This window comes from Microtus oregoni, unplaced genomic scaffold (assembly GCF_018167655.1).
Source record: "Microtus oregoni isolate MIOR12 unplaced genomic scaffold, Mior012 000073F_ref0000255, whole genome shotgun sequence".
Lineage (NCBI taxonomy): Eukaryota > Metazoa > Chordata > Mammalia > Rodentia > Cricetidae > Microtus > Microtus oregoni.
Genome location: NW_024543986.1, coordinates 3,319,298 through 3,330,578, shown reverse-complemented (window position 1 = coordinate 3,330,578; position 11,281 = coordinate 3,319,298).

The window sequence follows — 11,281 nt, the reverse complement described above, 5'->3', positions numbered from 1 at the left end:
TTGCCTATAGACTAAGATCTTTATCTACAGAGTATATCTTGTGCTGCTTCCTTAAGCATACTTAAAAGCTCACTAATTTAGGGTGGGTTTTTTTTCTGAGACAGAGTTTCTCTGTAGTTTTAGAGCCTGTCCTGGAATTAGCTCTTGTAGACCAGGCTGGCCTCGAATTCACAGAGATCCTCCTGACTCTGCCTCCCGAGTGCTGGGATTAAAGGTGTGTGCCACCACCTCCCAGTTAATTTGAACTATTTTACATGTAGGCCAAATACCCATATACATAAAATAAAGTTTCTTTTAAAGTTTTGATGTAGAATCTTTCCGTTTAGCCTTGGCTGTCCTAGAACTTGCTGTTTAGACCAAGCTGACATTGAACTCACAGAGTTCCACCTGCCTCGGCCTCTTGATTGAAGTTTAAAGTCATGCAGCACCATACCTGTACTTTAAAAAAATTAAGGATTTATTTATTTGTGTATACAGTGTTCTGCCTGCATGCCAGAAGAGAGCACCAGATCTCACTATAGATGGTTGTGAGCCACCATGCAGTTGCTAAGAATTGCTCTTTTGGAAGAGCGGCCAGTGCTCTTAACCGCAGAGTCATTCTCCAGTCATTTTTAAAGCTAACAAATGACTTCTTAATTATGGTGAAAGGAATATTATTACTTTCTTAATTATGGTGAAAGGAATCTGGGTCTGAAGTACTGATTCAATTATGAGGGGTTTTGTTCATTATTTGTTTGTTTCTTTGTTTGTTTCTTTTGATTTAATTTGAAGTCAGATCTATATGAGCATACTTTGAAACACTCTAAAAGCCAGTTCAAGTGGTTATGTAGTATATCCTTTGTAGTCATAATTAAGAATTGAATACATAAGCCAGACAGTTTTTGCACATGCCTTCAATCCCAGCACTCCAGAGGCACAGGCAGGCAGATCTCTGTAAATTCAAGGCCAGCGAGAAACCCTGTCTCAGAAAAAAAAAGTTGAATCATTAGGCTAGGTTTTCATACTGATACCTGCCAACAATGTATTTTAAAATCTTTTGGGATTGACTTATTTTGAAATAGTGACCGTGGTGATACACAGGACTTTTATTTATGTACCTAACTAAAGGAATTGTTTTTGTCAGTTACCATCTTTCCACTCTATTTATAGAGCATTTTGTTTTAGTAGTATTAATGGAAAACCAATTCTTAAGTTTTAAACTCTTTATTTTATAGATTTTATTTATTTATTATGTCTACAGGGTCCGTGCCTGCATACCAGAAGGCGGCACCATGTCTCATTGTAGATGGTTATGAGCCAACATATGGTTGCTGGGAATAGAACTCAGGACCTCTGGAATAGCAGCCAATGTTCTTAACCTCTGAGCTATCTCTCCAGCCCCAATTTTTAAACTCTTAACAACTTTCTTTAAATAAAACATTTCAGATGGACTGAAGAGATGGCTCAGAGGTTAAGAGCACTGACTGCTCTTCCAGAGGTTCTGAGTTCAATTCCCAGCACCCACATGGTAGCTCTCAGCCATCTGTAATGAGATTTGGTGTCCTCTTCTGGCATGCAGGCATGCATGTAGACAAAATACTGTATACATAATAAATAAATCTTTAAAAATAACACATTTCAGGCACTTAGTACTAAGCTTGCCTATGTAAATAATATTAATGATCACTAAACTGCAGAGACTTAGATCCATCCTTGCCTCCATTTTGACAACACATAGTTGGAACTTATGGTTTGTTCAGCAAAGATTTATTGATAATTTACTAACTGCCACTATTCTAGGTATTTCAATAACTGAAATCACTGCCCTTGAGAAATTTGTACTTCAATAGTGGGGGACAGACAATAGAAAATAAGTCCTAGGTACTTCTGAAAATAACTCTTAACAGCTCAGTAAATGGTTGTAGGAATTGATTTAAAAAAAAAGAATTGCATGTGATTAAAAACCTGCGGAGCAGCAAAAGAAGCAATAAGAGTGAAGTGACAGCCTACAAAATGGGGATAGACATCTTTGCCAACTATATATTTAACATGGAGTTAGTATCTAGAATCTATCAATAAATACATCATTATGTGTAGTTAATATATGCTAGTAAAAATACCAAATAAAAGAATACAAACGTTGAATAATCCAGTCAATAACTTAGCAGACATTTCTTAAAAAAAATAGAAGGATGACTCAGCAATTAAGAAAGCAAGCTGCCCTTTCAGTGGACTGGACATCGATTTCTGGTATTCAAGGGCAGCTCTAACCATCTACAACTGATCTGATGTCCTCTAATGGCCTCTATGGGCACTACATGCACATGGTGCATGGACTTGGAAAAAAACACATAAATATTTTTCTTTTTTTGGTTTTTCGAGACAGGGTTTGGCTTCTCTGTAGCTGGTATTAAAGGCATGCGCCTCTACCACCCGGCTCACTGAACAATTCAAACAGCCGTATTCTTTCTTTAAAATTAAGATAAATGGCTGGGCAGTGGTGGCCCATGCCTTTAATCCCAGCAGTCTGGAGGCAGAGGCAGGCAGGAGGATCTCTGTGAATTCGAGGCCAGCCTGGTCTACAAGAGCTAGTTCCAGGACAGGCTCCAAAGACACAGAGAAACCCTGTCTCGGAAAAAAAAAAGTGAGTAAAGGTCATGCCATCAAGCCTGATAACCTGAATTTCATTCTTGGGACTCACATGGTATAGAAAGAGGGATCTCACTCCTAAAAGTTGTCCCCCAACCTCTTCATTTGCCCTGGCATGCATACATGCACACACAATAAACGATGTATCTTTTCCTTCAAAGATATACAAATGGCTGATTACACAAAAAATCCAACAGCCTTAACCATCAGGAAAATGCACAAACTACATTGAGATTCCATATGCCAAAGTCTATGAATGGCCATCATTATAATGTAAGGAAAGAACACATGTCTCTGATAGTATTATACACTCATGCAGCCACTATGGAACTCAATGAGGTTCCTCAAAAAACTAAAGTAGAAGTGCCATATAACCCACTGTACTTCTATGACCTAGACACCCAAAGGACTCTGAGTAAACATACCACAGAATTACTCATGTCTATATTTATTGTGGCTCTATTCACAATAGTCAAAATATGAAATACCTAGATGCTCATCAACAGCTGAATGGGGGAAGTGAATGAATTTAAAAAGGTGGTATGTGTGTGTGTGACTGACAAAACTCCATTTTGTGTGTGTGTATATATACACGAGTTTTTGTCAGCCATAAGGATGATGGTAATTGTGTCATTTTACAGGAAAATAGGTGGGACTAGAGTTTACTGTCAGTCATATTCAAGTACCACATTTTCTTTCATATCTGAAAAGTGACTGATGGTGATGGTGTGTGTGTGTAAATGAAGGGAACCATGCAAGGGGAAACAAGGCAGGATGATGACAAGATAGAAAAAAGAAGCCATATCTTATGTAGAACCTAGAGTAAATCATTACTTTTTTTATGTGTATAGGTATTTTGCCTGCATGCATATCTGTGCACTATGTGTATTCAGATCCCCTTGGAGCATCATTGCCCTTGGAATTAGAGTTGTAGGTGCTGGAAGTCACACACTGTGGTTCCTAGGCAAGAGAATCAAGTGCTCTTAACCACTGAGCCCAGTCATAAAAAGATCTCTTCCAGAGACCCTGAATTCAGTTTCCAGCATCACATTTTTTATCATAATCTGATGAGATGCATTATAGCATATTCTAGTAGGAAAGAGTTTTTAATTTTAGTACATTTTTTTATTTTTAGAGACAGGGTTTCTCTGTAGCTTTGAGCCTGCCCTGGAACTTGCTCTGTAGACCAGGCTGGCCTTACACTCACAGAGGTCCACCTATCTCTGCCTCCTGAGTGCTGGGATTAAAGGTGTGCATCACTACCGCCTAGCTATTTATTTAGTCGTTTGTTATGTGTGTATGTGTATGGGTGTGCACATGCCATAGCTCATAAGTGGAAGTCAAAAGACATTTTTGGGGAGTCTGATGATCTATGTGGGATCTGAGGATCAAACTCAGGTTTAAAGATGGACTTTGCTGACTGAGCCATCTAACCAGCCCTGGAATGAGATATTACTATTTACCAAATGTTCAGAGCCTCAAAACAAGATAATTGTTAGTAAATGAGTAGGCTATTTACCAAGTTGTCTCTCACTGACTGGGTCAAATGTCCTAAAGACAATTTGAAATAGTATTTAAGTTAGCTTAGATCACTTAGTAGTCTCTGAGTGCCTCTGAATAAAAGAAATATAATTCAACACAAAATTACTTTTCTAAGCCAAATGGGAAAAGATTGTGTAACCTTCCATTTTCACTTATTTCTCAAAAGAATTCAGGGTTGGTGTGAGCACAGCCTTTAATCCCAGCACTTGAAAGACAGAGGCAGGTGGATCTCTATGAGTTTGAGGCCAGCCAGGTCTATGTAGAAAGCTCCAGGATAGTCAAAGCTTCATCAAGAGACCCAGTCTCAAAATAACTGTATATATGGAAAATACATACAGTATACAGATATCTATCTAAAAGTTATCTTTAACCTTCCAAAATTCCTGAACAAATGGTTTCCAAGCCTATTTTATGTATGAGAAAACTAGAGTGACATCATTCTGGAAGATAACATCATTATCAGGAAGTGCTTATATCTGTATGGTAGAAGTACCACTTTCCCTGCCTCATTTTAGGAAAATCAGCATTTTCTTTTTACTACTAAAGGTTTGGGTTTTCTTTTGTTTTGTTTTGTTTGGAATGGTGTGTTTTAGAGGGGTGGGAGGAGCAGGAAGGTGTGTTTTGGGGGTTTGATTGATTTTATGGTGGTGCTGGAGATGGAACTTAGGGCTTCATGCATGCTAGACAACACTCTACCAACTGAGCTATACTCCAAGCTGGAGCACATTCTCACATAGCCCTCAGGTTGGCCTTGAATGTGCCACTAGCACTGTTTTTGTTTGTTTTTGGAGACAGAATCTCTCCGCGCACCTTTGGCTTTCCTTTACTTTACAGTAGACCAGGCTGGCCTTGAACTCACAGAGTCTGTCTGCCTCTGCCTCCCAAATGCTGGAACCTGACCTGAGCCACCATACCTGGCCAAAGGATGGTCTTGAACAAAGATGTATTGAATTCTTTTTATGTTGCATTTGTTTAATTCTGTAAAGCTGTGTTACTTTGCCTGTCTAAAACACCTAATTGGTCTAATAAAGAGTTGAATAGCTATTAGCTAGGCAGGAGAGAGGGATAGGTGGGGCTGCCAGGCAGAGAATAAAGAGGAGAAATCTAGGGGAGAGAGCTAAGAGGAGGAGTGAAAAAAGGAGAAGAGGACACCAGGGGCCAGCCATGGAGTAAGAAGGAAAAAAAGATGTATAGAATAAAGAAAGGTAAAAAGCCCAGAGTCAAAATGTAGTTAAAGTGGGATAAATTATGTTAGAAAAGCTGACTAGAAACAAGCCAAAGCATTTATAAGTAAGAATGAGTGTGTATTTAAACAAACTACAGTTATCCCTTGGAGCATTTTATCAGAAAATTTGTAGTATTCAAAGCTGATTTCTGATTTGTAGACAAACAAATAATTCTTATCTTTTGGCCTAAATCTTCATTATCTTCATAGTGAGCTTAACATGCATATGTCCATAAAAAGTAGTGCTCAATCCTAATACTTATATTTGTCAAAGGAATAGTGAACTGGAAAGAATCTTACAAATCATATTCCCATTTCCCAAGTGGTGCAAGAAGTGTCTGTAAAGTACCTCTTCTTTAAAAGCTCTATAGTTCAAAACTAGATTTTCCATCCCTTGCCATTCCCTTCTCTCCTAGGATGTTTTGATTTTTGTGTCCCTGTGAACTCCCAGGTACTAGCCTAAGCCTATTTAAGGATGATTTAACCAACTCAAGCCCTGGTATCCTGTATCAATGCCCATCTACTCTGCTTATCCTAAATGACACAGATATGGGGCCAATAAGCTCAGGCCCAAGAGTGTTTACTCCTCTCAGGTTTGAGATGGAGTGGGGTAAGGGAAGTATGCACTGTACTTCAGGCTGTGCAGTTAGGCATAACAGGGTTCTACCCTATCCAACACTTGGCAGCCACGTAACCCTAGGCAAAATGCTTGGCTCATTATGTGCCTCAGAGGCTATTGTGAGGATTAAGCATGACAGCCAATGCTAAAACCATCATGTAGTACTTAGATGTGGTAGTGCATGCTTGTTATCCCAGCACCCAAGAGACTGAGGCAGAAGAATTGAGAGTTTCAGCCTGAGCTGTTACATACTGAGTTTCTAGACTGCTTAAGCTACAGAGCGAGACTCTAATTCAAAAAACCAAAAATAATAACGTAAGAGCTGTCGGGCAGTGGTGGCACATGCCTTAAATCCCAGCACTCGGAGACAGAGACAGGCAAATCTCTGTGAGTTGAAAGCCAGCCTGGTCTACAGAACGAGCTCCAGGACAAGAGCCAAAGCTACAGAGAAACCCTTTCTCAAAAATCAAGAACAACAACAATAATAATCTAAGAGCTGTCATTAATTCAGTGGGAAACAGAGACTGAAAACTAGAGTTAGTCCTCATGAAGTACCATGTCGGGGCTGGAGAGATGGCTCAGCGGTAAAGAGCACTAGCTGCTCTTCCAAAGGTCCTGAGTTCAATTCACAGCAACCACATGGTGGTTCGCAACCATCTGTAATAAGATCTGGTGCCGCCTTCTGATGTGCAGGCATACATGCAGGGAGAACACTGTATAGATAATAAACCTTAAAAAAAGAACTATCATGTCTAAATAAACCAAACTTTTCAATTGATTATGTCAAGCCACTGAAGCATATCTAACTTCGGGAAGGGCCATTTGGCCCGTGTTTTCGAGGCAGCAGCAAGTCACAGTGACAAGTCATAATGAGATTCTCTCAGAAGGGACGGCCTTCACATTCCAAAGCTGGGAAATGGCCTTGGTCACAAGATACTGGTCATTAGGGCTTCAGTGACCTTGAGTAAACAAACTCCTTGATTTAACCCTTATCTTCCAATAGTTACTACACCCCCACCATGTTTCTCTGTAAGGACATCCCTAGAATTTACTACCCTAGTCCAGATAAACCATCCTGTTATTACTGTACAGATTTATTGACGTTGATCTAAAAAAGTATGAATGCACCATGATTTGATCAATTCTTCAGAACTCAATGTGAAAATTACAGTGTATATGTAAAATTAATTGAAAAAAGTCTTGTCCATCAGTTCTTGTATTGACTTCATTGATCTTGCCCAAGGAATCTACACACAAACTGAGAAGAATAGAGCTAATCTTTTTGTCATCTAGTCTGATATTGTTTCCATTCAATGAGGTCCCCAGAAGAATAAGCAGGACAGTATTTGAGGTACTCCCCTTTATTTGATTTCGTTTTTTATTTTTATTTATATTTTTTTGGTTTTTTTTTTAAGACAAGGTTTCTCTGTGTAGCCCCTGACTGTCTTGGAACTCACTCTGTAGGAAGGCTATGCCTCTCCCTCTGCTTCTTGAGTGCTGGGATTAAAGACATGCCGCCATTGCCTGGCACCCTTTTATTTGAAGTATCTGAATTTCCATATGGGTTTGTGGGTAGACTCAAGTAAAGCAGGTTTCTTAACCATGATTGTGCCTAAAGCTTCCTCTGGTCATGTAAGATTAAATGCAAAGTCACAGTGCTTACTCAGTTATTGGGGGGAAAATGAATACTAACCACAGAGTCAGAGCCAGCCTTAAAATTCCATTTCTTATTCTGGTTCAGCTGCATCCTGATTTAAGGCAATCAATATATCCCCAAAGCAACAGGACTAGCTACTTTACTGGGCTTCAGAGGCTGCCTCCCTGCACAGATCAAGTGCTTCCTATGTGTCCCTGCTTTTTCCACTCTGCTGATATGCTATAGTTCTTAACATAGCAGGTTAACAGGCTTCCCGAGAAGAGCGAAGCCCTAGTAATTGGACAAGGAGTAATGTCAGGGCACCTTCAGGTCATTTCCTTGAGTAAGGATATCCTAGCTCCTGGTGTCTAAGTGCCCGAGTTAGTGCCAGAATTTGTTCCTGCTACTTAGGCAAGCATCCAGGAAATATTAATTCAGCTGTCAGAAAACCACTTTGTTGCCATCACTAACTTCGCCAACAGGAGGCGTGTGGTGGACGTGTATCTCCTTTTAGTGTCAATTTTGTCGCTTGCATCTAGAGTGGCACTCGATGTGGAAGTGTTTATACTCAGGATTAGTCTTCCCAAGTCTCTTGAAGTTAAGAGGCTCTTACCTAGTAGTTTCAGGCAAGCAGCCCAAGGACAATGGGTGTGCCCAAAATAGTTTCATTTTTTTTCTTGCTTAGGGCCTGAAAGGATCCACTTCACCAGGCTGAGTTCCTTGGGAACCCAGGGTGTCCTGCTGGCTTTAACGACATGGCTAAAGAAAGACAGTTTCTGCTGTTAGAGCTTGTCAGGAAGCTTATGGAAGACTACACACATGGGGGCAATACAGAATCATCTGTGACCATTTTAAAAATTCCAATTCCTGAACACCACTTTTGAGCTTCTAGATAAAGTGGTTTGGAAATCTGTTCTATAAGTAATTGAGATACTGCAGTTAACTTGAACCAGTATTTGAGATCCACTAATCTAAGAAACTCTCAGATGAAATATTTCATCAATCTTAATGTCTATGCACAGCCCTTAGAGGCACAAACAACCGAAGGACTTAGAATCAAAACAAGAGTTTGACTCAGATGGTTGCTCTGTGTAAATCATGCTGATATGGTCAAGAAACTTAAAGGTACCAGGAGGTGGTGGCACATGCCTTTAATCCCAGCACTGGGGAGGGAGGCAGAGGTAAGTTGATCTCTGTGAGTTTGAGGCCAGCCTGGTCTATAAGAACTAGTTCCAGGACCCTAGGGCTGTTTGTTACACAGAGAAATCCTGTCTTGAAAATCAAAAAAAAAAAAGACGAAGGAAGGAAGGAAGGAAGAAAAGAAAAACTTAAAGGCAGTTTAAGAGCCTAAGCCAGCCTTTTTTTCCAAAAGGAGCAAGTGCCCTTCCAGGAAGATGATGAGGAATGACCAATGGAGGAAGGTAGCAATGAAGGAAGGCAGCAACTCTATCCCCTTTGGTGTTTCAAAATAATAAACTACTGCCGGGTGATGGTGGCACACGCCTTTAATCCCAGCACTCGGGAGGCAAAGGCAGGCGGATCTCTGTGAGTTCGAGACCAGCCTGGTCTACAAGAGCTAGTTCCAGGACAGGCTCCAAAACCACAGAGAAACCCTGTCTCGAAAAACCAAAAAAAAAAAAAAGATAATAAACTACCTTTAGAGGCATTTGCTAGTAAACATAGTAGAAATTAAGCCTTGCTTTCTAGAAAGCTGTCTGTACATAACTGGGTCCATGCCATTCCAAGTGAGCTTAGTTCCTTTCCTGGGCTTATCCAACTATTCTGGACTAAGGATTTTTTCTTGCCTTAGCCTAGCCAGTTGTGCTTAGATCAGCATCTGACCCCGGACTCTCTTAGTAATTGAGGTGACGGTCCTTAACATCACTGACCTTAGCCACAATATATCCTCGTGCTAGCTACAAGCCTCTGAGCAAGCAAGTACAGTCTGAGTCACGGCTGGAAGATTTTCAGTCATAAAAAAGCATACCAACCAGGTCATCAAGTCAACAGACAACAGAACCCAAGCTCTTTTGGTAAAATGCAGAGGCAAGACATTGGGTAGGAGCAACTGACAAGAAAACCAGCTCTTACTGGAATACTAAAGACTGGTATCCAGGCCAGGAAACAAGAAACATACTGGTGATTGTGATGAGCCTGAGGCCAGGTGGTCTTGCCAAAGGACTGTAGAGGTGAACTGAACCTTTCTTTGAGAAGCCAACTGAAATGAGTTACATTTTGCTATCTGGGGGCAGAGCTGCATAGGCCTAACAGGAAAGAACTCAGAAGCTGTCATCTCAAGACTCTCTCATAGCAAGATTCCAGTAAGACCATTAAAGGAGCATCTTCAAACATGGACACTCGCCCAGGACTATTGTACCTTTACTAGACATTTTTAGATTACAGTTGAACAGAGAACTAGATGTATAAAAAACAACTATTGAAGTCTCCTGCTGGAGAATCACCAAAAAACAAATAGAGTGTTCCACCTGACAGTAAGGCCATCCACCTCAGCACCCTTTAGGACAATAATACCAAAAGAAATTAAATGTTTCAAAATAAATTTATTTAGCAAAAAGAAAAAAACATAATGTAGGCTTGTACACAGAAACTATTAGGGCAGGTCTGGGGAGATGACTCAGTGGTTAAGAGGCTACTCTCCTAGAGGACCCGGGTTTAATTCCCAGCACCCATATGGCAGCTCACAATTTTCTGTAACTCCAGTTCCAGGGAATCTGACACCCTCATACCAAATGCACATAAAATAGTTAAATATTTTTAAAAGCCTATGAGGGGGCTGGAGAGATGGCTCAGTGGTTAAGAGCATTGCCTGCTCTTCCAAAGGTCCTGAGTTCAATTCCCAGCAACCACATGGTGGCTCACAACCATCTGTAACGGGGTCTGGTGCCCTCTTCTGGCCTGCAGACATACACACAGACAGAATATTGTATGCATAATAAATAAATAAATAAATAACCTATGAGGGCTGTGAGATGGCTCAGTAGGCAAAGACAGTAGGCTGTCAAGTCTGATAACCTGAGTTCAATCCTTGGAACCCATATGGTGGAAGGAGAGAATCAACTCCTGCAGGCCATCCTGTGACCTGCACACAAATACCAGAATGCTTATGCACTTTCCACACACAAATAAATAAATAAAAATATTAAAATAAATTAGATTATTCTTTCTGGGAGCAGTCAGTGATGTTGAGTATATATTCTCAACATACCCTTGTACTCACTATTGCTTAATTTTATTTTTTTTAAGATTTATTTTGTGGGCTGGAGAGATGGCTCAGAGGTTAAGAGCACTGACTGCTCTTCCAGAGGTCCTGAGTTCAAGTCCCAGCAACCATATGGTGGCTCACAACCATCTATGAGATCCGGTGCCCTCTTTCTGACCTTCAGGTGTACATGCAGGCAGAACACTGTATACATAATAAATAAAATCTTTAAAACAAGATTTATTTTGTATGCATGACTGTTTCCTGCATGTATGTATGTGTGCCATGTGCATGCAGAGGTAGGTTACAGACAGTTGTGAACCATGATGTGGGTTTGGGGATCAAACCTGCATCCTCTCTAAGAACAGCAAGGACTCTTAATCACTGAGCCATCTCTCCAGCCCTCTGTTG